Below are 25,218 nucleotides of genomic sequence, written 5' to 3' on the forward strand. Positions count from 1 at the left end.
CATGTGTGGTTGGAGAACACCAAGTGGCCTATAGTGCTTCCTCTTTGGAGCAACCAATTGGACGTGTGCATTACGCCAGTGTTCTGTGTCTGCCTTCTGACCCCAACATCTAACCAATCTCCCACTTTCAAAACTTTCATTAGCCTTCCTGGAGCCCTTAGTCCTTGGCCTTATTATTAAATTCACTTCATTTTTTTCCTTAATTAAAGCCTCATGCCACCCCTTAGGACACTCACTGCTTTGCCAGAAGTCTCCTAAAGTGGAGAATATGGCTGTCTATACCCTTGGTATCTCAGAATGAAAAAACAGAGCTCAAGTCCTCCACATCCAGTGGTGTTTCAAACCAATGCTCATATCACAGCCTTCTTCCCTTGGAGATCTAAGTTTTCAAGCCATACCATATTCCACCCTCCCCTTGTACTCAGAATGCCTCTGATTGTATGAAAAATGTCCTCATATTGATTAAACACTTTAGCATATTACTATGGCCTTCCTCTTCATGAACTTCCTGACATCACTCTGGGTGACATCCTATCCATGCAATATGTAAATTTCACAATTTCTTGACCTTCTCATTTTCAATCACCTTCTCCACTTTATTTCAGCCACCCTCTGTGATGGGCAGACCTGCACTGTGGCATCACTGCTCCATCTCTGAAAACCTGAATTCAGCTATTTCGTTCTCTGACCACAACTTCTTACCCTTCCCCTCCAACTCTTTCATTTAGTGATTCCTCCATGAACGTTCTGTATATTCACTGAGTTCTCCAACCACTTGATGACTCCATTTTCTCCTTACCTTCACCTTCCTGTCTTTGCCTCCTTCCCCACCCCATTCATCTAAGAATCTGCAATTCAGTACATCAGCATTTTCTTACCAATATTCTCAATATAACAGCATTAACCCACTGTTCTTCTAATAGCTCTGGACTAGGAAAAAAAATCCCAATCCTGGACCAATTTATGTGTCTATCCTGTCTATATTCTAAGGCTGAAGAACACAGCTGAAGGAAATCCTGAAAACACATCCACTGCTGCCAATGCAAGGTGGCGGTCTTTACCCCAACCAGATCCCCAGTGCTGTCTGGCAATCCTTCCATGCTAACCCCATTAAGTCTCTCCAAGGTGGATTTAAAAATCTTCTCTGTTATCCCACCACATCACCCCAGTCTTTTTAACATATGACGTCATCTTCTGCTTCACAGAGACAATAAAAGCCATTATTCAAAAAAGTCCTTGATCTTCCTGCCATTTAATTTATTCATTTTCCCATTTAAGGTTAATGCATCTACCTGAGTGCAGGATCCCAGTCTTCTCACAACCTCAAGAACTAACTCTATCTCTTTTTATTATATTTTAAGCTGTTCCCATCACTGCTTTTTTGCCACCAGCATTAAATATACTCAAGCCTTTCACAATTAAAAAAGTATATTTTTCTTCATTGACCTCATATTTTCTTCCAACTTATTCCACCAACCCATGGTACTTCTTTGCCTTTTTATATTTCATATCAGTACAGAAAACTCTGGTTTCTAACAAAAGTAATATACTTAATCATTGTTTTACCTTACAATATATACAAATAATTTTAGGTTGCTACAATCTATCACCAACAGCTTTACCATGTAAATTTCAGCATTTCTTTGCAACTCATTTCGTCTGTAGAATATATGTAATTGAAAGTGTGTAGTTAGCCCCGGCTGGCGTAGCTCAGTGGATTGAGTGCGGGCTGGGAACCAAAGTGTCCCAGGTTCGATTCCCAGCCAGGGTACATTCCTGGGTTGCAGGCCATAACCCCCAGCAACCGCACATTGATGTCTCTCTCTCTCTCTCTCTCTCTCTCTCTCTCTCTCTCTCTCTCTCTCTCTCTCTCCCCCCCTCCCTCCCTTCTCTCCCTAAAAATAAATAAATAAAAATCTTTAAAAAATAATAATAAAAAAAATAAAATGAAAAAAAAAGAAAGTGTATAGTTAGATTACTATGTTCAAAGTTACTTGAATCAATTCTTTTTATGTGTATGATTACAATATCACTGACAAAAAAGACTAATTTATTTCTGCTTGTATTCAATTTTAGGATTTATTTTCTTTATTTTAAAAATTTTTGTTTTACTTTTTGTATTTGTAGTGATTTTTTTTACAGATCAGTTATTTAATTAGGTTTTTCAAAAGAAATTTAGAACTTCATTTTGTGAAGATAACAGCCATTTGTCAGAGCAAACACACAGCAGAGGTAGCCCTGGAGCTGAGGAACAGCTTTGATTTTTGGCAGGATTTGTAAGTCCAGGGCTTTCTGATCAACCTTGCATTGCTCTGTAATCTTGTATTTCTCTTTCTCAGTGTCAAAAATCTCCCCACTCCTGGTGTCTAGACTTGGGCAGCTTCCTCTTCTTGAAGTAAGAGTCAGTGAGATGCTTGGGGATTTTCACACCATTGATACCAATTTTGGTGGAGGAGGTGATGACAAATTTCTGGTTGTTCTACACAGAGGAAATCAATTAAAGGCCAGAGGTCCAGTCACAAGTAGCAAGCCACTTGCTCAGCTGCTTCAGGAAAACCACCCTCTTGCCTCTGTGGTGCCCAGTGAGAATGATCAGAATGGTCCCGGGAGTGATGTTGGCCTGCAGTTTTCTCACATGCTGACTGAAGGGTTTCTTGCCATGGCTCAACAGCTTTCTAGACACCTAATTAATTAGGTTTAATTAGGTTCATTTAATTAGGTTTATCCTTCAGTAGGATAGTATCTAGGCATTTTGCAAAGTTTAAACACTCGGGTACCACCATTCTTGTCACCACCAACTAACTAGTTTAGTGACAGTAGCCATAACTTTCTCCTTTTTCTTTTCAATCCTGGATTTGGCTGTGGAGTATTTCCTCTTAGACATGGCTTTTTGGGAATACATAGCTGACCGGGAATATCTGCCAATTCCTCTGACTAGGACAGGGTTTTGGCTGCAGTGCAGCGTCCCCTTCTTAGGTGTCTTGGCCTTGAGGTTACCCTTCTTAACCTTGCCACCAGCACCAGCTTTCTTGGCTTGGGGTTTCTTCTCCTTGGTATCCAGCTTCTCAGTTTTTTCACCCGCCATCTTGCAAGATGGGAAAAACTATATTTGTACTAACTTTGATACAAATTAAAAGATAAACTCAAAGAAGTCTCACTTCCACTCTATCCATCCATGCCATTACCACCCACTGCCCGCAGTGGGTAACTATTTTCATTAAGTTTTGACACATTGTTCTTGTATTTCTTTTTTGAAAAAAAAAATACATAACTCTATTCTTTTTTTACAAATGTTATCATACCATATACCTTCTTTTGCCTTGTTTTTTCCACTTAATACATTCTGACTCAAGTCTAATATATATTACACCATGAGTATTAGTTTACTTCCTGTGTTTTTTTCTCTGTGTAATATTTCTTTGCCTTTTTAAATTATATTTTTGGTATCTAAAAGGTTTTGCCTTTCTTTTAATGGTTATATTATTTTCTGTCTTTTCTTTAAAAAAAAAGTCTTTTTTCCCCTTTCCGAGGTTCCTACTATTAGGTTTGTCAACTCTAAATAATATATTTGGCTGCACATTTTATCTGTACAGCTATGAGTTGATTCTACCCTGCCTTCTCTCCCAGATTCCCCTCCCTTCATAAAATTTCTATTTTATGAAGGGAGGAAGGGTTTTCAGGAACAACTATAAAGGACACATGAACAAAACCAAGGAGGTAGAAGTAGGGGAGGGAGTGGGGATGACTGGAGGGGAGGGAAGGAGACAACTGTACTTGAACAACAATAAAATAATTTTAAAAAATTAAAAAATAAATATTTTTAATTTCACAAAAAGAACATATAATATGTACACATTCCTTCTCTACCCTTTGTTTTAATCTTAGATCTACATTGAAATATACTCAGTATATACCATCAGTTCATTTTCTAAGGTTTCTCCCGTCTTCATTGGATTAGATAAAACTCATCCTTTAGTTATATTTGTGAATACAGTACTCTTTGAGTTCTCACATTTTCAAAACTGTTTTAATATAACCTTGGTACTTGAAGGACAACTTGTCTGGATATAAAATATTTGACTTACTTTGTTCTCACTTTCTAAGAAAATTTCCTCTAAAGTTGTCTTGCTTTTATAAACTCTGATTTTAACTTGATTTCATTCCCTTGTAAGTCATTTGGTTTCTTTGCCTGAAGGTCCAGAGGTTTTGTTTTGTTTTGTTTTTTTGGTTTTTTGTCTTTATCATTAAAGCCCAAGAGTTTTACTAGGCTATGTCTCTAAGCTGATCATTTGGGGATTTTTTTTTTAATTTTACAATAACTTTAAATAATATTTCCATTCCATCACTATTTTTTTATTCAAGGACTCCAATTATATGTATGTGAGATCATCTTTGCTTATCTTCTATCACTTTCACTGATTATTTTTCTATTTTACTTTCATGTTCTTGATCATTTTGTTCCTCAATATCCCTTATGTTTTCCATTGATTCTGTTCCCTCAGTCTTCTTGTAATTTAGTCTTCATTCCTGAGATAATTTTGTCTTTTCCTTTTTTTTTCCTTTCTGAAGTTTCTTAATTCTAACATTTTTCTTCCCCCTTCTGATTTTTTGAGTTTCTGATTGGGTTGAGGTTTTTAATCTATGAAAACATGGATTTAAGGATATTTAATTCAATATTCCTATACTTCATTCTTTTAGAATAATTTTCATCAACTTCAAAACAAGTTTTGATTCATATTTTCCATCTTCCTATAAAAGTCTTTATGGTTGTTTTCAGCTATTTTCTGTTTATTTTGAATGTCTTATATTTTATTTGATTCACAAAAAGAAATAATTCTATGTAGACAGGTGTTAATCATTTGGTGGCTTAATAGTTTTCTTAGTTCAAGAGCACCCTCTTCTGTTGATATATGAACTATGATTTCTTTAATAATGGTATTATATTATGACAAGAATTGATTTGTCTTTTTATTTAGTGAATCTCTTTTATTTATTCAGGTCATTATTTCCCACCATATTTTCTCTTGTTTTCTTTACCACAAAATGTTTTCAATTTTCTACAAGTGGGACTCTATCAAAATTTTCATCTGAGTAATTTTGAACCAGTACCTTTTGAGTTTCATGAGCTGCTGTTCTGATCCACACAGTGATTTTTTTTCATCTGTATTATATCATGACGAGGCTAACATTGCCTTCTCTTTTCTGTTGGCATTTTTTTTCACCTTCTCCTTTCCATTAAGATTCTACCTCTCTACTTTGGTGTGTGCTCCAGAGTTGCCTTTGAAACTATTTGTTTGTTTCCTTCTTCTATGTAAATACACTTATGGTATTTATCTCCTAGTTAGGTTATGTGCATGAGTCTGTGTGGTTTTACTTACTTTCTTTGCCTGTATAGTATTTGGATGATACTTGTAGTGTTTGGGATTCAGGTGGCTGCAATTATTCTTAAATTGTTATGTTTTGTTACCTTTCTCCATGTACTATCCTAGAATATTTTTCTTTTTACTTTTTATAAACTCTAAATGACCTCAACAACTCCTGGTCCTTTAATTTAGGTTTATAGACAGATGACTGTCAAATTTTACTGTATTGCTGGACTCCACATATTTAATTAATGACCAATGAGATATCTTAACAGATCACACCACAGTTATCTCCCACTTAACATGTATAAAACTAAATTACCTTTTACTCTCCACTTCATCTTATATCTGTTCCTCCTCCTATGTCCCTTATCTTAATAAATGGTACCACATTGCCTCTCCAATGTGGCCTGTTGTAATCACATAAGACAGAAAGCTTACTGTCACTCCTGGTCCCAGTTAGTCTTTGAGCATTAATGATTCTCCCTCCTAAAGACCTCACAACTTTTTGAATTGGTGGAGAGTTCCACCATTCTCCAAATTCTTCAGTTTGGAGCAACATAATTTCTAGACTGGACTACTACAACAGCTTCCTAACTGGAGTTCCTGCTTTCACGTTTGCTTCTTTCATATACAGCCCACATAATTTTGAGAAAACTTTAATTATGTCACACACACCCATCAAAATGCTACCTTGCCTTCAAGAAATAGTCCGACTCTGTTAGCATGGTCTAAATGATCACTCATAATCTGATAACTGCTTACCTGTTTAGAACACTTCCTAACCAGTCCTTGCTCTCACTTCTCTCCTTCCCCTATGAAATACAGAGAAGCAGAAACACTGTGGCAGATTATAGTCTCTAAATTAACCATGGCATTAATTCTAGTCCCACATGCTGTTTTAGAAGCATACCACTCCCGCTCAAGAGGTGAAGTGTAATTGCCCTCCCCCTAAATATGTTCCAGCCTTAGTGACTCACTTCTAATGAATGAGATGATGTAGAAGTGAGGCTGCGTGACTTCCAATACTAGTCCATAAAGTCAGCACAGATTCAGCCTCGGCTCTCCCAACCCTCTGCCTCTCTCCATCTCTTAGGACCTGCACATTTGGAACTTGAATTACCAAGTAAGAAATATACATACCATACTGGAGATATCATGCTGGAAAACCATGTGAAGATAGAGAGGGATACACAGGACCCAAGACATGTGAGTAAATGAACTTTCATATGGTCACAATTCCAAAGTTTCCAACTACATCTATAGTGAATGGAGCAGACACAAACATTCTCCCTAAACCCTGCCTGGACTGCAGATTCATGAGTAAAATAAATGCTGTTATTGTTTAAGGCTTAAAATAAGCCATGAAGTTGGGTGGTTAGTTATACAGCAACAGAGAAGTAAAACAGGCAATCACACATAAACCAGCTGTATTAAATTATATTTTTAAGAAGTTACTTATTTTTCAACAGATGGAAGGGGAGGGAGAAAGAAAGAGAGGGAGAGAAACATCAACGTATGGTTGTCTCTCATGCACTCCCTACTAGGGACCTGGCCTGCAACCCAGGCAAGTACCCCAACTGGGAATACAACTGGCAACCCTCTGGATCACAGGCCAGCACTTGATCCACTGAGCCACACCAGTCAGGGCAAATTATTTTTAATTCCTAGATATTTCTTGGTCTATCTTAATGTACTCTGTACCTGGACCATTCTCATTTGCTCTCCCACACTCTACCCCTTTAGCTACATTATGCTTTCTTTTCCTTCCAGATTCAGCATAGAATTTGTTTTGGAAGCTCTTCCTAATTCTACCAATATTATATATTCAGTACCTTCATGTGCCTCCATAGAATCTATATTTGCCTCAAATATTAATTGTAATTTAAAATTACATTTAAATTGATTTATTCCTTATAAATATGTATTACTCATTAAACCTGTGACATCATTGTAGTTTGGGGATGTAGCTCATTATGAGAGACAAAAATTACTGTAGGATAAATAAATTAAAATAAATTGAAGGAGAAATTGAGATAAATAATTCAAATCATGCTTTTCTCAATGCCAGGATAAAAACTATTGCCTAAAATTAATCATTGCTAACATCCATGGAATACCTATTATATGTCAATGGCTATCCAAGCAAAAGTTAATAATACCTGGTATTGTCAACTGAACACCTACTACAGGTCAGCTATCATGCAAAGTACTTTAATAAGCACTATCCTATTTAAATAGCAATACAACCATATAAAAAGTGACAGTGTTACAAGTACAGTCTTTTGTGGGGGGTCTCTGCCCACAGGACCTCCCCCCAACCCCTGTCCACCACAGGTAAGAATAAGTCTACCAAGATATGATCTGCGTGAGGAGGAAAGGTGGCTGATCTCTCAAACGAGAAGGGCCAGGAGCCTTTTCCTCAGTGGGCTTTTATTGGGTTCAATTTGCACAGGAATACAGGTAAAGCTCATCAATCATTGTCAGGCAGTAAGAATCAAACAATAGATAACATACAAAGAGCTCTGAGGGCTTATTCTGAGTCAGGGTCTGCTAGCTAAAGGTCTATAAAACTTTGGGAAACAAACTCATTTCCTGCTTGGACCCTTATCATAAAACTGAGGACATTCTTAGCAAAGCAGGTTTCACAGGATTTTATGCATTCTTTCTTAGGCCAGATTGCCCCAGGGAACCAGCCCTTTTTAGCACAGGGTTGCACCACCCTCTGTCATTGTTTCAGGCTTAAGTCAGGCAGGGAAGTAAGGCAGCCAAGAGATTAGGAGACTTCTCACAGACAGAATGAGGACTCAGGCTATGTCAAAGCCCAGGGACAAAGTTCCATAACCCTTTTTTTCTATAGCCCCCCAAGCCCTTCCCCGGGGACACCTTCATGACCATGACTGTCTTAAGTCATCCCTCCCCCTTGAGGAATCTTACATGCCATTGGCTAACCAGTCATCTGCCCAGGGCCGAGCAGGGTGAAGTAAAAGGCGGCAGAGGCAGAGCCCCTGCCAGGGAGATAAGCTTTGTCTCCTTAGTGGCTTACGGTCCCAAGGTCTCTCACTCAACCTTAGCCATGGGGGATTATAGCTTCTGAAACCAGGCAGGGGGATTCTAAACAGTCTTTGTTATCTTAATTTAAATCTCAGCTTCACTCAATTTTTCTAGCTATGAGGCACTAACCAAGTCAGCTGAACTCTCTGAGCTTCAGTTTCCCCATATATAAAACAAAGATAAAATAATTTTGATATGAAGATAATGAAATTATCTTTATATTATTCTATATTTTGTGCCTTGTATATGATAGGTATTCCATAAATTATATTTACTAGTATTCTCATTTTTGTTTTTCTTTCTACTCTGTCTGGAATGGCCTTTTTTAATTTTATTTTTCAAAGATAGTTTACATTTAATATTATTTTCTATTAGTTTCAGCTGTACAGTATAGTGGTTAGATCATCATATATACTTTACAAAGTGTTATCCCTGGTATTTCCAGTGCCAACTGGCACCATACATAGTTATTACAATATTATTGACTGTATTCCCTATGCTGTACTGTGACTATTCTGTAACTACCAATTTGTACTTCTTAATCCCTTTACCTTTTTCACCCCGTCCCCCATCACCGCTCCTCTTTGGCAACCGTCAGTCTGTTCTCTATGTCTACAAGTCTGTTTCTATTTTGTTTGTTTATTTTGTTCTTTAGATTCCACATATAAGTGAAATCTTATATTTGTCTTTCTCTGGCTTATTTCACTTAACATAATATCCTCTAGCCTCATCCATGCTGTATCAAATGGTAAGATTTCATTTTTTATGGCCTAGTAATATTCCATTATATACAAGGGGGCCCCACCAAAAACAAAATTTATTTACAAAAAACGTGTATTTATTTTTACATGTTTAAGCTTCAATCACCTTCAAAGTACTCTCCATTTAATGCAATACACCTATCAAGATGATTTTACCACTACTCAAAACAGTTTTTGAACTTATCAATTTTGATGCCTTTTAGTGATTCTTTTGTTTTTTTGTTTCATCTCTTCCACACTGGCAAAATGTTTCCCCTTGAGGATTTTTTTCATCTGGAGAAACAAACAAACAAAAAATGTTGCTCAGGGTGAGATCAGGTGAATAGGGAGGGTTATGAAGTTTTTGGTCTAAAACTGCTGAACAGTTGGCATGGTGTGGGCAGGTGCACTTGTAAATCACCCATCATGAAATGGGTAAATGTGTTAAAAGAGGTTTCCAAAAAAATTCACTGAAGCCAAACACAGCCTTTCATAACACCAGCTGGTACAATGATACAGATCGTTTCCTATAAGGCTCACCTAGCATGGAAACCTGTTCTGCAAGGGGCCCACCTTCCAGGAGATAATTCTGGGTGTTTTGGGTGCCCCCCTGTACATACCACCTGCAAAAAGTATTCCACATCATTGATGGAAATGCAAATAAAAGCCACAATGAGATACTACTACACACCAACATGAATGACTAAAATTTAAAAGACCAATTACAGCAAATATTAATAAAACTTGGAACAATGAGAATTCTCAGAAATTTATAGTAGGAATCTAAAAGGGTACAGACTTTAGAAAAGTTTCTGAAAGTTTCCAATGAAATTAAACTTACATTTACTCCTATGACCAGCAATTCCACTCCTAGATCTTGAAGCAAGATAAATGAAAATATATGTTCACAAAGAGACATACAATGATATTCAAGTTGCTTTACTTACAATATCCCAAAACTAGAAGTTGTCCAGTTATCCATTAATAGAAAAAAAAAGTGATTAATTCACATAATAAAATGCTACTCAGGAATAAAAAAGAATGAACTACTGATATAAATAACATGAATGACTCTCAGAAACATTTTGATGATAAAAAAAAAAGCTATTATGGGCTGAATTGTGTCCCTCCATCCCTCAAATTGATACAGTGAATTCCTAACCCCTAGTATCTCAATATGTGACTGTATTTGGAGACTGCCTTGTATGTGACTGCCTTTAAAAGGTAATTAAAAAATTAGGTCATATGGGTGGGCCTTAATGCAACACACTGGTGTCCATATAAGAACAGGATAATAGGGGCCCTGGCTGGCGTAGCTCAGTGGATTGAGCGTGGGCTGTGAACCAAAGCATCGCAGGTTTGATTCCCAGTCAGGGTACATGCCTGGGTTGCAGGCCACGGCCCCCAGCAACCGTACAGTGATGTTTCTCTCTTTCTCTCTCTCTCTCTCTCTCTCTCTCTTTTTCCCTCCCTTCCCTCTCTAAAAAAATTAATAAATAAAATCTTAAAAAAAAAAAAGAACAGGACAATAGGACACAGACAACACAGAGACAGAGAGACAACCATGGGAGGGCCAAGAATATGCACTTTGCACTCCAAGGACAGGGTGTTAAGGAAAAACAAATCTGAACTTCCAGTCAAGATAGAGGCAAAGGTATATATATTTCACCTCCTCACACAACCGAAAGAAGGACAAGAAATTTAAAAGTAAAAACAACCAGAACTGCCAGAAAATCAAACTGCATGGAAGTCTGACAACCAAAGAATTAAAGGAGAAATATTTATCCAGACTGGTAGGAGAGGCAGAGGTGATGCAAGGCAAGGGGGTGGCTGGTAATACCACATTAGCGTGCTGATAAACCAGGAGGAGGAACAACTGGGAAGTGAGACAGACTGCTCAACCTAGGATTCCAGGGTGGGAAAAGAAAGCTTTAAAACCTCTGGCTCTAAAAACCTGTAGGACTTGCAGTGGCAGGAGAAACTCCCAGCCTCACAAGGTAGTTCATTGGAGAGGCCCACGGGATCCTAGGATGCACACAAACCAACCCACCTGGATATCAGGACCAGAAGGGCCCAATTTGCTTGGGGGTGATGGGGGAAGTGACTGAAAGCCAGCAAGAGCCAAGCAATGATAACAAGCATTGTTCCATCTCTGACCCCTTCCCCACATACAGTGCCCCACCCTGGCAAATACTTAAGGCTCCACCCCTTACAATAAAACAGGTGAGCCAAAACAAAAAAATATGGCCCAAATGAAAGGACAGATCAAAGCTCCAGAAAAAATACAACTAAGTGATGGAGAGATAGCCAACCTAGCAGATGCAGAGTTCAAAACACTGGTAATCAGGCTGCCAACACAAATGGTTGAGTATGGTTGCAAAATAGAAGAAAAAGTAAAGCCTATGCAAAGTGAAATAAAAAATACACAAGGAACCAACAGTAAAGGGAAAGAAACCAGGACTCTAATCAACAATTTAGAGCAGAAGGAAGAAATAAACATTCAACCAGAACAGAATGAAGAACAAGAATTAAAAAAAAAAATGAGGAGAGGTTTAAGAACCTCCAGGACAACTTGAAACGTTCCAACATCTGAATCATAGGGGTGCTAGAAAAAGAGGAAGAGCAAAAAAAATTGAAAACTTATTTGAAAACATAATGAAAGAGAACTTCCCCAATCTGGTGAAGGAAATAGACTTCCAGGAAGTCCAGGAAGGTCAGAGAGTTCCAAAGAAGTTGGACCCAAGGAAGCACACACTAAGGCACATCATAATTGTATTACCAAGATTAAAGATAAGGAGAGAATCTTAAAAGCAGCAAGAGAAAAGGAGACAGTTACCTACAAAGGAGTTCCCATAAGTCAATCAGATGATTTCTCCAAAGAAACCTTGCAGGCAAGAAGGGGCTGGAAAAAATGTATTTCAAGTCATGAAAAGCAAGGACCTCCATCCAAGTTTACTCTATCCAGCAAAGCTATCATTTAGAATAGAAGGGCAGATAAAGTGCTTCCCAGACAAGGTCAAGTTAAAGGAGTTCATCATCAGGCAGCCCTTATTATATAAAATGTTAAACTAGGAAATAGAAGAAGACCAAAATGTATGAAAAATAAAATGACAACAAACTCACAGCTATCAATGATTAAACCTAAGAAAAAACAAAACAAAACAAAAACAAACTAAGCAAACAACTAGAACAGGAACAGAACCAGAGAAATGGAGATCACATGGAGGGTTATCAGTGGGGAGGAGGAGGGGGAAGAATGGGGGAAAAGGTACAGGGAATAAGCAGCATAAATGGTAGGTACAAAATAGATAGGGGGAGGTTAAGAATAGTAAAGTAAATGGAGAAGCCAGTGAATTTATATATATGACCCATGGACATGAACTAAGGTGGAGGGAATGCTGGAAGGAAGGGGGATACCACATGGAGAGGGACAAAGGAAAAAAAATGAGACAGTTGTAATAGCATAATCAATAACATATACTTAAAAAGAACAAATCTGCCAGTATCTTGATCTTGAAACTTAAGCCTCCAGTACTGTAAAAAAATGTATTTCTGTTGTTTATACCATAAGTCTGTGGTAATTTTCATGGCAGCTCTAGCAAATTAATACAAAAGCTTACACAGAAGAATATATATTATATTATTTCAATTATATGGGATTCTAGAATTGAAAAAAATTATTTTGTAATAAAAAATCAGAACAGAAGTTACCTCTGAAGGGTAGGCTAGGGCATTTACTAATTGGGAAGGGATTTATTAGAAGTTTCTGGGATGATGTTAAAGAGGTTTGAGTTGCAAGAGTGTACACATTTGTCAAAGTTCATAAATATGTAGTTAAGATTCATGCATTTCACTACATATTAATGCTACATCAAATGATAGGGGGAAAACTGTAAACAATCAATGGGCCCCACATCTGACATTAGAAGCCATACTGCTCCCATTTCTTCTTTTCCACTGCAATGATAAACCCAAGCACCAGAAGTGCTGCTACTGTATTTTGCATTTTTCACTTAAATGTTGGCTAAAACCCCTCAAGGTGAAATTTTCTGGCTTACATACCTCTACTATGTCATTAACCAAGAGAGATTAGTTGAAGAAACAAGCTGAATGGAGAAGAGACAAATTTTTATTCCCCAAATGGGGGATGCAGGGAAGCTTAACTGCTCCATGAGCCAAAAGACTTTTTGATACCCATCCTAAGTAAATGTGATGAATTAAAAACATAAGTCTGTAATATTTAGAGCCCTGAGGTGAACATTACTGGATGAGAGGAGCTAATACTCAAAATTTTCTGAGGAGCAAGGAAATAGAAATTTGCAAGAGACTAGGTGAGAGCAGCTATATCTGTTCAGGGTGAGTAGTTCTGTCTTCTTTCAGGTGTAGAATGAGGAAGCTTCTGTGCTTTGGTTCAATGTTCAGGTACATTTTGTTCAAAGGGGAAGAAAAACTCCAGTATTCCTATCTATGAGTGGTCTAGCCTGCAATCTAAACACTAATATTCTACTTGTTGAGAAATTCTACCCTTCATGCCTTTTAGAAGATTCACAGTAATTTCTCAAATTGCATTAGGACATCAGCTACATAATTTCCTTGGCATTTTGACTGTTTTTGACTCAGATATCAAGCCTATTTGCCTCTCAGTGAGTTAGATCTTTTTTACGTCACTAAGAGTTCTCATTCAAGTAGAAGAAAATGGGTGGGAAGCCATGGTTAAGGATAGACCATGAAATTACGGCTTCAAAAATCTGGTCTTAGAAGAGGGAAACAAACACTGATCCTCAATCTATGAGATTTGAGATGAGGCATAATATAGGATCTTTGTTTTTATTATTAGAATCCTTCTCATAATTGTCAGCTTTTGCTATTAATCTAAAAAAAAATTGTACTTTCAACATAATACCAACTCTGAAGAAATCAATTATTGTCTGAACTCCTCTCTTTTTTCTGATTTATTTTCCTGTAAAGAAAATTGTTTTACTAGAATTGGCTAGATATTCAGTATGGTCTTTAGGCTGCTCTAAATCTGTGATATTATCACAATCTCCATACCATTGAGGGGCGACAAACACATCTAGTTATAATTTCAAATACTCTTTATGAAGTCTTCCAAAGTGCAAATTCTCAAACTTCTAGGCCCCATCTTTCTATAAAGGACATTATAGAGAAGTATATTCTCAATCCCTTTTATGTCTAAGAATAATCCATAAATACATAAATGTGTAAAATATAAAACTCTTAAAACTTTCAAAACTAGCCAAAATGTTAGATCTAAGTCAGAAAAGTAATGTCAGTAATGTGATTATTGCTTCCTGAACTTTCTAAACACTATATTGACATGTCTGCTTTCATTATGAGTACTCACTGGATTAGGAATTTCGCTGCATTTGTAAACTCTGATGTCACAGCACTTCAAAGACAACCTATTTCTCATGTTTCTTTTTTTTTTTTTTCGTGGAGTTTCTTTCTGGTTGGTTATTTTCTACTTCACCTTGACTTTCATTAAACATCTCTCTTCCATGTACAAATCATAATCAATTGATGCCTAAGCTAACTCATTTTCAAATCTTTCTTTTGCATACATGCAATGAAATATGAAGCCCATTAATCCCCTCAATAAAGTACTATGCTATGATCCTTTATCTCAGCCCAAGTCAACAGCACTTCAAAATCTTTAAAAGCAGGGAAGAAGACTTGACTTGGGGTGGTGAACATACAACACAATATATAGATGATATATAATGGAACTGTACCCCTCAAAACTATGATATTTAATTTTATTAACCAATGTCACCTCAATAAATTCAATTAAAAAATCTTCTGAAATAGTAATGACTTAATCAGTAACCCAATAAGTGTAGGACTTTATAATCCAAGCTTCAAGAAGTAAGCCCTAGCTGGCGTAGCTCAGTGGATTGAGCACGGGCTGGGAACCAAAGTGTCCCAGGTTCGATTCCCAGCTAGGGTACATTCCTGGGTTGCAGGCCATAACCCCCAGCAACCGCACATTGATGTTTCTCTCTCTCTCTCTCTCTCTCTCCCCCCCCTCCCTTCCCTCCCTAAAAATAAATAAATAAAATCTTTAAAAAAAAAAAAAAAAGTAAATAGATGGCTATTCTTTAAGCCTAATTATGTTCTTCATAACATTTTTCAGTGACTAAACATTATTTCTCACAATATAGCAATATGGAAAGTAAATGAAAATGTCTTAATCTCCAAAGTGTCCATAAAACATTTCTGCCATGTCCAATTTCTCGGGATCCTTAAAAATTCAGGATAATAGAAAAATAAGAATTTGGCACACCAAATTTTAATTAACCTCACAAAGGGAGTTCCAGATCTACTGAGTTTATAGGGTAAAACAATATGCTCCTTGATCTAATTTTCAGAAGACATTAATTTGACAAGTCTCCAGTGTACTAATTTACAAGACACAATTGTTTTTGTGTGGAATCATTTTAATAGATAACTAAAGATTATATTAGCCAAATATTCATTAGTTAATATTATATTACTGGGATATTGCTCCATTGCATCATTACATTGCTCCATTATAAGCTTTGTTGGTGATTCATCTCAATTTTCATTTATAGGAAATGTAAATTGATTTGATCGCTCTGCACATATTCTCTTCAGGCCCTTCTCTGTAGTGTTAGATGAAAAAGGAACATAGGTTGTTAAACTCATTCATTATCATAACTTATAAAATACAACCTCTGTGATAATCTAAATGTAATTTTACATATATTTAAGGGATAAGCATTATTAAATATTCAAAATCATTCTATCATAGTATTCTCATCTGGAAGTGCTAAAGCATGAGATGATTTTATTCTAAAAATTAATCTTAACATCATCAACATTGCTGAAATTTTGTCACCACATATTTACTAGGGCAAGCAATATAACAGACACAAGCTGGCTAGCGTGGAGGGATAGTTTGTACCACTGAACATTAATAACAAAAAAATGAACAGCACTTTATTCAAAATTGTCTTGGGGATAATTTCTTTTAAATATACATAGGAGATAGGATTAAACCATCTTTTAGTGTACCTATTCTAGGGAAATAAAATTGGTTCTACTATTTCTTGATTTAACAATAGTTTTACCTGTAGGGAAAAACACAATCTCCCCTTTTCCTTTAAGCTTCTTCCCTAAAGCTATTAAATTTATTTTGACTTAAATCACTCAATGACTCATAAATTTCATATCTGTTTCTGAAAGATGAATCTGAAGAGAAGGCTCAATAACTAATGACAATGGTACGTAAAAATACTTTGGAAAATTGTTATTGCCCTTGGTATAAAAATTTTTAAATAGAACTGATAGAAGCATAAATATGCATTGAAAACTAAACAACCCTGGGATATCAAAGCCTGAGCATTAGGATGACAAATATGACAAGCAACAAGAAAATCCAAACAGAAAATTTCCCATATACCCTATCATTACTAACTTATTTCTAAGTGAACATATAAAAATAAAAATCTGTCATTAGTTCAGATATACCAAAGACTATTAAAAAATACACCAACCTTGACTTCCGGCAAGATGGAGGAATAGGTGGACGCACCGTACCTCCTCATACAACCAAGATTAGAAAAGCAATAATTCACAACAATAATTTACTATCAGAATAACACCCAGATCTGGCAGAGGATTTATCTGAATGGAAGTCGGGCAGCCAAGAAGTTGAAGTAGACGCATTCATCCAGACTGGTAGGAGAAGACGAGCCGGGCGGGCGCAGGGCTGGCTGGGGTCGGCGGCGCTCGGAGGTCAGGGAAAGTTTGGCGCAAAATTGGCGTGACAGCTATGGGGGCGCAAGAACGCAGCGGTGATCCCTGAGTATGCAAGCTGCAGCTGGCAGACCCAGAGGGGTAGCGATTGTGGACCAGGGCAGAACTCACAGCCCGGAAGCCCAGACAAGGGTCTGAGTCCAGGAGAACAGAACTATCCCCATTGTTTTCTCCCGTCCCGCTCCCGCCCCCGCCCCACCCCCACATATAACGTCACAATCAAGCGACTGGGGTGCCCAGCCCTGGTGAGCACCTAAAGCTCCGCCCCTCACCGTAACAAGAGCAACCAGACCAAAAAAAAAAAAAAAGGAGAGACAGGGGAAAAATATGTTTTCAACAGAGCAGATCAGTCCCCCAGGACTCATCCTTTTGAGCGACCAAGAAATAGCCAATCTATCAGATGCACAGTTCAAAACACTGTTGATCAGAAAGCTCATGGAGCTGTTTGATTTTAGGCGCAATTTAGATGAAAGGATGCAGGTTACCATAAAAGAGATGCAGGAAGATACGTGGAGGAGAGCCAATAGTGAAAGGAAGGAATATGAGTCTCAAAACAATACAGTGAACCAGAAGGAAGATAGAATCAACCAAGCAGGAAAGCATGATGAAATAAGAATTCAAAAAATCAAGGAAAAGCTTAAGAGCATCGAGGACACCTTTAAACGTTCCAACATCCGAATTATAGGGGTACCAGAAGGGGAGGAGCAACAAGTGGAAAAGTTATTTGAACAAATAATAAAGGAGAACTTCCCCAATCTGGCAAAGGGAACAGTCTTCCAAGAAATCCAAGAAGCTCAGAGAGCCCCAAAGAAGTTGGACCCAAGAAGAAACACACCAAGGCACAGCATAATTACATTAGCCAAGGTAAAAATGAAGGAGAGAATCCTAGAGGCAGCAAAAGACAGTAACCTACAAAGAAGTTCCCATCAGACTGTCAGCTGATTTCTCCAAAGAGACCTTACAGGCAAGAAGGGGCTGGAAAGAAATATTCCAAGTCATGAAAGACAAGGACCTACATCCCAGATTGCTCTATCCAGCAAAGCTCTCATTTAGAATGGAAGGGCAGAAAAAGTGCTTCTCAGATAAGGTCAAGTTAAAGGAGTTCATCATCACCAAGCCCTTATTTTATGAAATGCTAAAGGGACTTATCTAAGAAAAGAAGATAAAGAAAAGACATGTATAGTAAAAGGACAGCAAACTCACAAATATTAACAACCACACCTAAAGCAAAACCAAAAGAAACTAAGTAAACAATTAGAACAGGAACAGAACCACAGAAATGGAGGGCACATGGAGGGTTAGCAGCAGGGGGGTGGGAGGAGGAGAGAGGGGGAAAAGGTATAGAGAATAAGTAGCATAGAATGTAGGATGAAAATAGATAGGGGGAGGGCAAGAATAGTACGGGAAATGTAGAAACTAAAGAACTCATAAGTATGACACATGGACATGAACTAAAGGGGGGAAATGTGGGTGGGAGGGGGGTACATGGGAGAGGGGAGAGAAGGGGGGAAATGGGACAACTGTAATAGCATAATCAATAAACTATGTTTAAAAATATATATATATACCAACCTTGAAATTTAGTTTAACAGCTTTATTGAGGTGTAATTGATAGACACAAAAACTGCACATATTTAATGTATACAATTTAACAGTTTTGAAATATGCATATATTGGTGAAACATCCCCACAACTGAGGTAATTAAAATATTCATCACCTCCAAAAGTTTCCTTCTGCCAACCTAGTAACTTTAAACACCAAAAACTTAATTACCTTGGAGTATTCAGGTAAATAAAAGTATTAAGGGGGTTGTTAGCATAGGTTTGGCTTCACAGTACATAATTAGTTCTTTATAGTTTGTAGATTCCAGAAACCCCCTCAGCTGGAGGTTCCCAAATTGGTTCACAGTTCATTCTAAAGGGACTATAAGTATAATTTCCTTCCTGATACCAAAAAGGGAAGTACTTTATTTCTCAAATTTCAGACTATTCGATCTGTAAAATTTCTGTGAAAGAGTAATCAGTCTGTGAAAATTCAATATCACAATTTTAATTTCATCATATGAGATAAATGAAAATATAAAAAAAGAAAAAACTAAGGTTAGTTAATAATCTGTGAAGTTCATATATGAGAAGTTTTAGCTAATCACAAAAACAGTGGAGCGGATTTCAGGAACAAGCACTTATCTATTCATATTTATTAAACAGAATTAACCTGCTGACTTCAAAGGAGACAGAAAAGGGACTCGGATGCACACTGACATCTGTCCCCTAGGTTGGAGATGCACAGTCTCCATCAACCTGAGAAGTGAGCAGGGCTTCTCTGTCAATGTTCAGCCAAATGTCTGAGTCACCCAAAATATCAGTCCTTATCCTTCTTTATACTCCCATCCAGTAAGTCTATATAACACTGAGAAACTATCATTTGCATCGGAGAAAAAGACTGTGAAACAGAAGAGTCCATCTCATGCCAATGAGCCTCATTAAACAGCTGCTCTTGGGCTGGATATTTGGCATGTCACATTTCCTATAGCTGGAAGTCTGAGAACCTATAACTCCCAAATAGACATTAGTACCACAAACAGTGAATTGGAAAAAAAAAAAAAAAAAAAAAGGAGAAGAAGGAAAAGAAAAAGAGGGAGACCCTTGAACATCAAATGAATGCAAGCTCATCTTCCTGAGTCCTAAAAGGATAAACTTCTGAAGATAAGTGATAATAAAATGAAAGAAATCTTCCCTGGCTGGCGTAGCTCAGTGGACTGAGCGCGGGCTGCAAACCAAAGTGTCGCAGGTTTGATTCCCAGTCAGGGTACATGCCTGGGTTGCAGGCCATGACCCCCAGCAACCACACACTGTTTCTCTCTCTATCTCCCTCCCTTCCCTCTCTAAAAATAAATAAATAAAATCTTAAAAAAACGCAAAAAACAAAGAAACTTTTAGAAAATGGTGTGGAGTTCTCAGTAAGATGAAAGGAGATATGGTTTATATAATAAAGGAGCAGAAAGTGATAGGAGTGAATAGACCGAGATTTAAAGATAACAAGATAAGAGGATTAGGTAAGAATATAACAGGTTCAAGTAAGAAAATAAATGGCAATAAGTGAAAACTAGAGGCAAGGAAAAAAATAATCTACACATTTAAATCTTGCAATTGATAAGAATAGATTTGAAACACTATTTCAGAATGCAGAGAAATATTGACCAAATGGTGGCAAGATTGTGAAGAAAAAGGAACCCTAGTACACTGTAGGGGGGAATGCAGACTGGTGCAGCCACTGTGAAAAACAGTATGGAATTTCCTCAAAAAACTAAAAATGCAACTGCCTTTTGACCCAGCAATTCCACTGCTGGGATCATACCCTAAGACTCCCAAAACACCAATTCAAAAGAACCTATGCATCCCAATCTTCATAGCAGCACAATTTACAATAGACAAGTGCTAGAAACAGCCTAAGTGCCCATCAGTAAATGAGTGGATCAAAAACTGTGGTACACTTACACAATGGAATACTATGCAGCAGAAAGAAATATGGAACTCTTACCTTTTACGACAGCATGGATGGAACTGGAGAGCATTATGCTAAGTGAAATGAAGCCAGGAAGTAAAAGACAAATACTATATGATCTCACCTATAAATAGAACCTAATCAACAAAACAAACAAGCGAGTATAACAGAACCAGAAACATGGAAAAAAAGAACAAATTGACAGTGACCAGAAGAGTGAGAGGAGGATAATGGGGGAAAGAAGGGGAAGGGTCAAGTCAAGGAACATGTATAAAGGAACTATGGACAACGGTGGGAGTAGAGGGAGGATTGAAAGTGGGAGGTGGGGATGGGTAGGGCAGGGGAGAGTAATGGGGGGGATGGGGACAAATGTGATTGAACAACAATAAAAAAATTAAAATAAAAATAAATAAAATATTGACCAAAAAATGTATGTACCCTAAGAAGTCTAGATCTTTATAAAGATGCAAAATAGAAAAAACCAAGAAGTTAGATACAAAGCAAAACAGTAACCAAAACTACCGTGAAAAACAATCTTTTTCAAGCTAAAATAATGCCCTGTGTGAATATATATTCACTTATTATATATGCAAATAATTATTAAGGTTGTATTTTACAGAATACACAGGGGATAAAGAAAGCAGACAGGGACAGCTACCATCATATCCTTTCCTTCCTGGGTAATTGGAGAGACAGGCAAATAATCACATGAATAAATATAAAATTTCAGTGACGACAAGAAAGTAGATGGTGTTATAAGATCATGTGATATGGGATTTGATCCATTCAGGAGGTCAGAAAATATTTTCTTTAGAAGTTGTATTTCATATGAGGTCTGAGAAACAGTGAAACTTAAACTGGAGAGTCCCTGGCAGAAAGAATATAGCGCATGTAAAGTTCTTTAGCAAAAGTGATCACAGCATGACTGAAGGCCAGTGAGATTGGAGCTGACTCAGGAGGAACATATATGACAACACAGTGAGGATGTAGGCATGAGCTGGGCCATGTATAGCACTGTAGGTCAGATACTTCAATTTTTTTTACCAAGACATTCAATAAGAAATACTTTTACATCATAACCCAGTACACATACCCATATGCACATATATAGAAATCAATTTGCTATATTATGAAAGCATTAAGAAATATGAAATAGAACAGAATACAAAAGAACATACTAGAATGCTTTTCTTGTAGTAAGAGTATTTAATAGTTTGTGAAATTTTTGTTTAGATTTATGGCATTATGTATATTTTATATATGTGTATATATGCATATATTCATTTTTGTATATAATGATGTTTAAACACTCTCATGATCTAACAAATTGATTTCATAACTTCACGATTCATCTGTGGATCCCCACCTGCAATTTGAAATATTCTGTGGTAAATCCATGTTAGATATTTTGCTGATTTGAGCAGTTCTATGAGGTGAACAAATTTGAATTTGGGGAAAAAACAATTTCTCTAATTAAAGTGTGTAGGTTTGTAAAGAAGTAAGCCAGAGGCTCTTACAGTGAGAAGACATACCAGTGGCTTGACTTTGGAGTGCAGCAGAGGAGAGTAAAAAAGACTTCAGAGATAAGAGGTAACAAATCAACAGGACTTTGTGATGAGATAAATATAGACACAATTGTCTAAGATAACTCTTAAGTTGAAACAGGCCTAGAGTAAAATATTGAAAAAAACGAAGAGTGAAAAAAATATTGGATCTACAAGAATAAACAAACCATCTAACAAAAAATCGTCCAGACAACACATTACTAACAGAAAAATCAAAACTGGGTTGGCTTCAGACTATTCTTTTACAATAGGAAGGCCAAGAGACAATAAAAAATAAACCACAAAATTAGAAGGAAAAAAATTGGTGAGCTAAAGATGTTATGCTGAGCCAATCTGTCATTCAGGCATAAAGCAAATAGAAAATTATGATAAAATACAGGCATGTTGAGAAAAATCTATCATCCACAATCTTGAAAAAAATTAATTGAAGATATGCTTCTATTGGAAGATAAATTCAAATTTAAAAATAAAAAATGAGGACGTGGTAAGAAAAAAAGAAAGACTAACAGTTGATACTGAAACCAACTAAAAATAAAATTGAGTTTAGATGGTTATTAAAAATAAGGTGCATAAAAAATAGGAAAAAATCCTGAAAAAAAAGTTGTGTAGTATAAAAAATAATTAAATTACAACAATTAAAGAATAAAACACACATTTTATTAAAAGGAAATATAATTAAAATCATGATAAATTTTTCACCTAACATAGAAAAAATGACCCAAGATGAAATTGCACTAAATTTTGATAACTGGAAATGAAAACTTGGAGCATATTTTTAAATACAAGCATAGCCACAAGTCAAAGGTAACACACAATGTAAATCTTCAAAATCACTAAATTTTAAAATTTATAATATAAAAAATAGTTGAAAGTAGTAAACCCCCCCAAAAAAGAGAATAAGTGCATTAAAAAAGTAAATATGGAAACAAAACAAGAGAGAAATAAAAAATAAAAATAAGAGCTTGGCTGGTGTGGCTCAGTAGACTGAGTACTGGACTGGGAAGCAAAGGGTTACTAGTTTGATTCCCTATCAGGGCACATGCCTGGGTTGCAGGCCAGATCCCCAGTGGGTGGGGGGCGGGGCGGGTGCATGAGAGGAAACCACACATAGATGTTTCTCTCCTTCTCTTTCTCCCTCCCTTCCCTGCTCTCTAAAAATAAATAAATAAGATCTTTAAAAAATAATAATAAATAAAAATGAAGATAAGAAAGTTGAAGCTCCCCAGATTAAGACAAATACTTTTAGATTGTTTCAATTCAGTTATAAGCTCCTTACAAACTAACATAAAGCTTAAAAAATTATCTTTTAAAAAGAACTTAGGTGCAGTTTATCAATGAGGTCTTTCAAGTAAGTTATAAATAGCAACAAATCCCATGTTACACATATTACTTTACTGTATAAAAAAAATTGAAAAGCCTTTCAATAAATTTTCTGAAGTCAACACAATTCTTGTGACACAGTCTAATGTATCAACATATTTTAATGTGTCAAGACACATTATTTGAAAATCACTGATTTATAAAAAATGAAGATGAAAATAAATATAGAAACTTTGGATATGTGACAAAATTTATTTATAAAGCCAGTCTTCAATATTTTATTTAAACTCAAAAAGTCAGAAGAAAAACAAGACAGAACCTAAGAACAGTTGGAAGAAATAAAATTTAGAATAGTTTTAAAAGTTGAATAAGTTTGAAAGTAATAGAAATTGATTTAAAATTCAAAACTTGGTTCTTTCTAAAAATAGTACTCTGATAAATTTAGCAGAAGAGTAAAAATAAACAAAATTAGTAATGATAAAGCATGTATAACAAAAATATGGGATCATTTAGAATTATGAGAGAATACCTAACACAAATATTCTATATAAATGTTTATACAAATATTTTTAAAATATAAAAAGTCTAAACATTTTATGTAATTGACAGTCTATAATAAAATATAAATGATCAAGAGACTCAATAGGTCTATAGCTACATGAACATTATTTTTAAAATTTGAAGAATTTTAGCTCAGTGGATTGAGCGCGGGCTGCAAACCAAAGTGTCCCAGGTTTAATTCCCAGTCAGGCCACATACCTGTCTTGCAGGCCACGGCCCCCAGCAACCGCACATTGATGTTTCTCTCTCTCTCCCTTCCTTCCCTCTCTAAAAATAAATTAAAAACTTAAACCCCCCCAAAAAAAAAATTTGAAGAATTTTCTTAAGGAAGGCTCTAGAATCTAAAGGTTGTATAAGTGAGGTCCTACAAGTGTCAAGGAACAGATATTTTGCATGCTTTATAAAGCATATTTAGAAGTGTGGATTGCTATTTTTATAAATTTAATGAAACCAATACATCCACAATATAAAAATTTTGACAAAATATAAGACACAAAGATACAAAAAGAAAGCTACACACAATTTTGGTTAAATGCTGCATGGAGAGGGGAATGAGGAGATAACCCTAAACAAATCAATATTAACAGAACACTAGCAAACACAATCTCAGGTCAATGGGAAAAGGATAATTTTTCAACAAATAGGGTTGAGAGTCAGGTTCATTTTGAAACAAAATAAATTAGATATCAGCATATAGAAAATTAACACTCCAAGTGTAAGAGGCAAAGCTATAAAGGAACTGCAAGAAAATTTAGTAACACATTCATAGGTTTGTAGTGTGGTAAGGTATTTATTTATGTTAGCGTAAATTATGTAAATGTCTAAGCACTACACTGTATACCTGATACTGATATAAAATAATATCAAATGTCAACTGTAACTGAAAAAGAAAAAGAATAAGGAAGTATATTAGCAAAGAAGAAAACATAAAAGGAAAATATTACTAGTAGGACTTGGTACTTTATCTTTTTAGTCATATTTTTCCTCTTCACTAGTTACATCCTTCTGACTCAATTTTGTTATTCTTATTGAAAATAATAATTTGCCTAAATCTAGGATTTAGTAAGTACACTCACCATTCTAATTAAATTTCAGCTTTCCAAAGCTAAATAAGTAACTGAATCAGAGGTGAAGACATCACAGGCAAGAAAAACAAGGAACAAAATCATAATGAAACAGATCAACTAAATAAAAATTGCAGCTTCTCACACCAATAGATTAAAAGGTAAAATCATATTCTATGAAAAATTTGCAGCAAATATTACAGTTATAATACCCTTAATAAAATGAAATCCTCTATAATAATCTCC

At 36.1% G+C, this 25,218-nt stretch overlaps 1 pseudogene; it reads right to left on the reverse strand.

The window, feature by feature from the left end:
- Positions 1-2,138: 2,138 nt before the first annotated feature.
- Positions 2,139-3,104, reverse strand: LOC114495467 (annotated as a pseudogene).
- Positions 3,105-25,218: the final 22,114 nt, after the last annotated feature.

This window comes from Phyllostomus discolor, chromosome 4 (genome assembly GCF_004126475.2).
Source record: "Phyllostomus discolor isolate MPI-MPIP mPhyDis1 chromosome 4, mPhyDis1.pri.v3, whole genome shotgun sequence".
Taxonomy (NCBI): Eukaryota; Metazoa; Chordata; class Mammalia; order Chiroptera; family Phyllostomidae; genus Phyllostomus; species Phyllostomus discolor.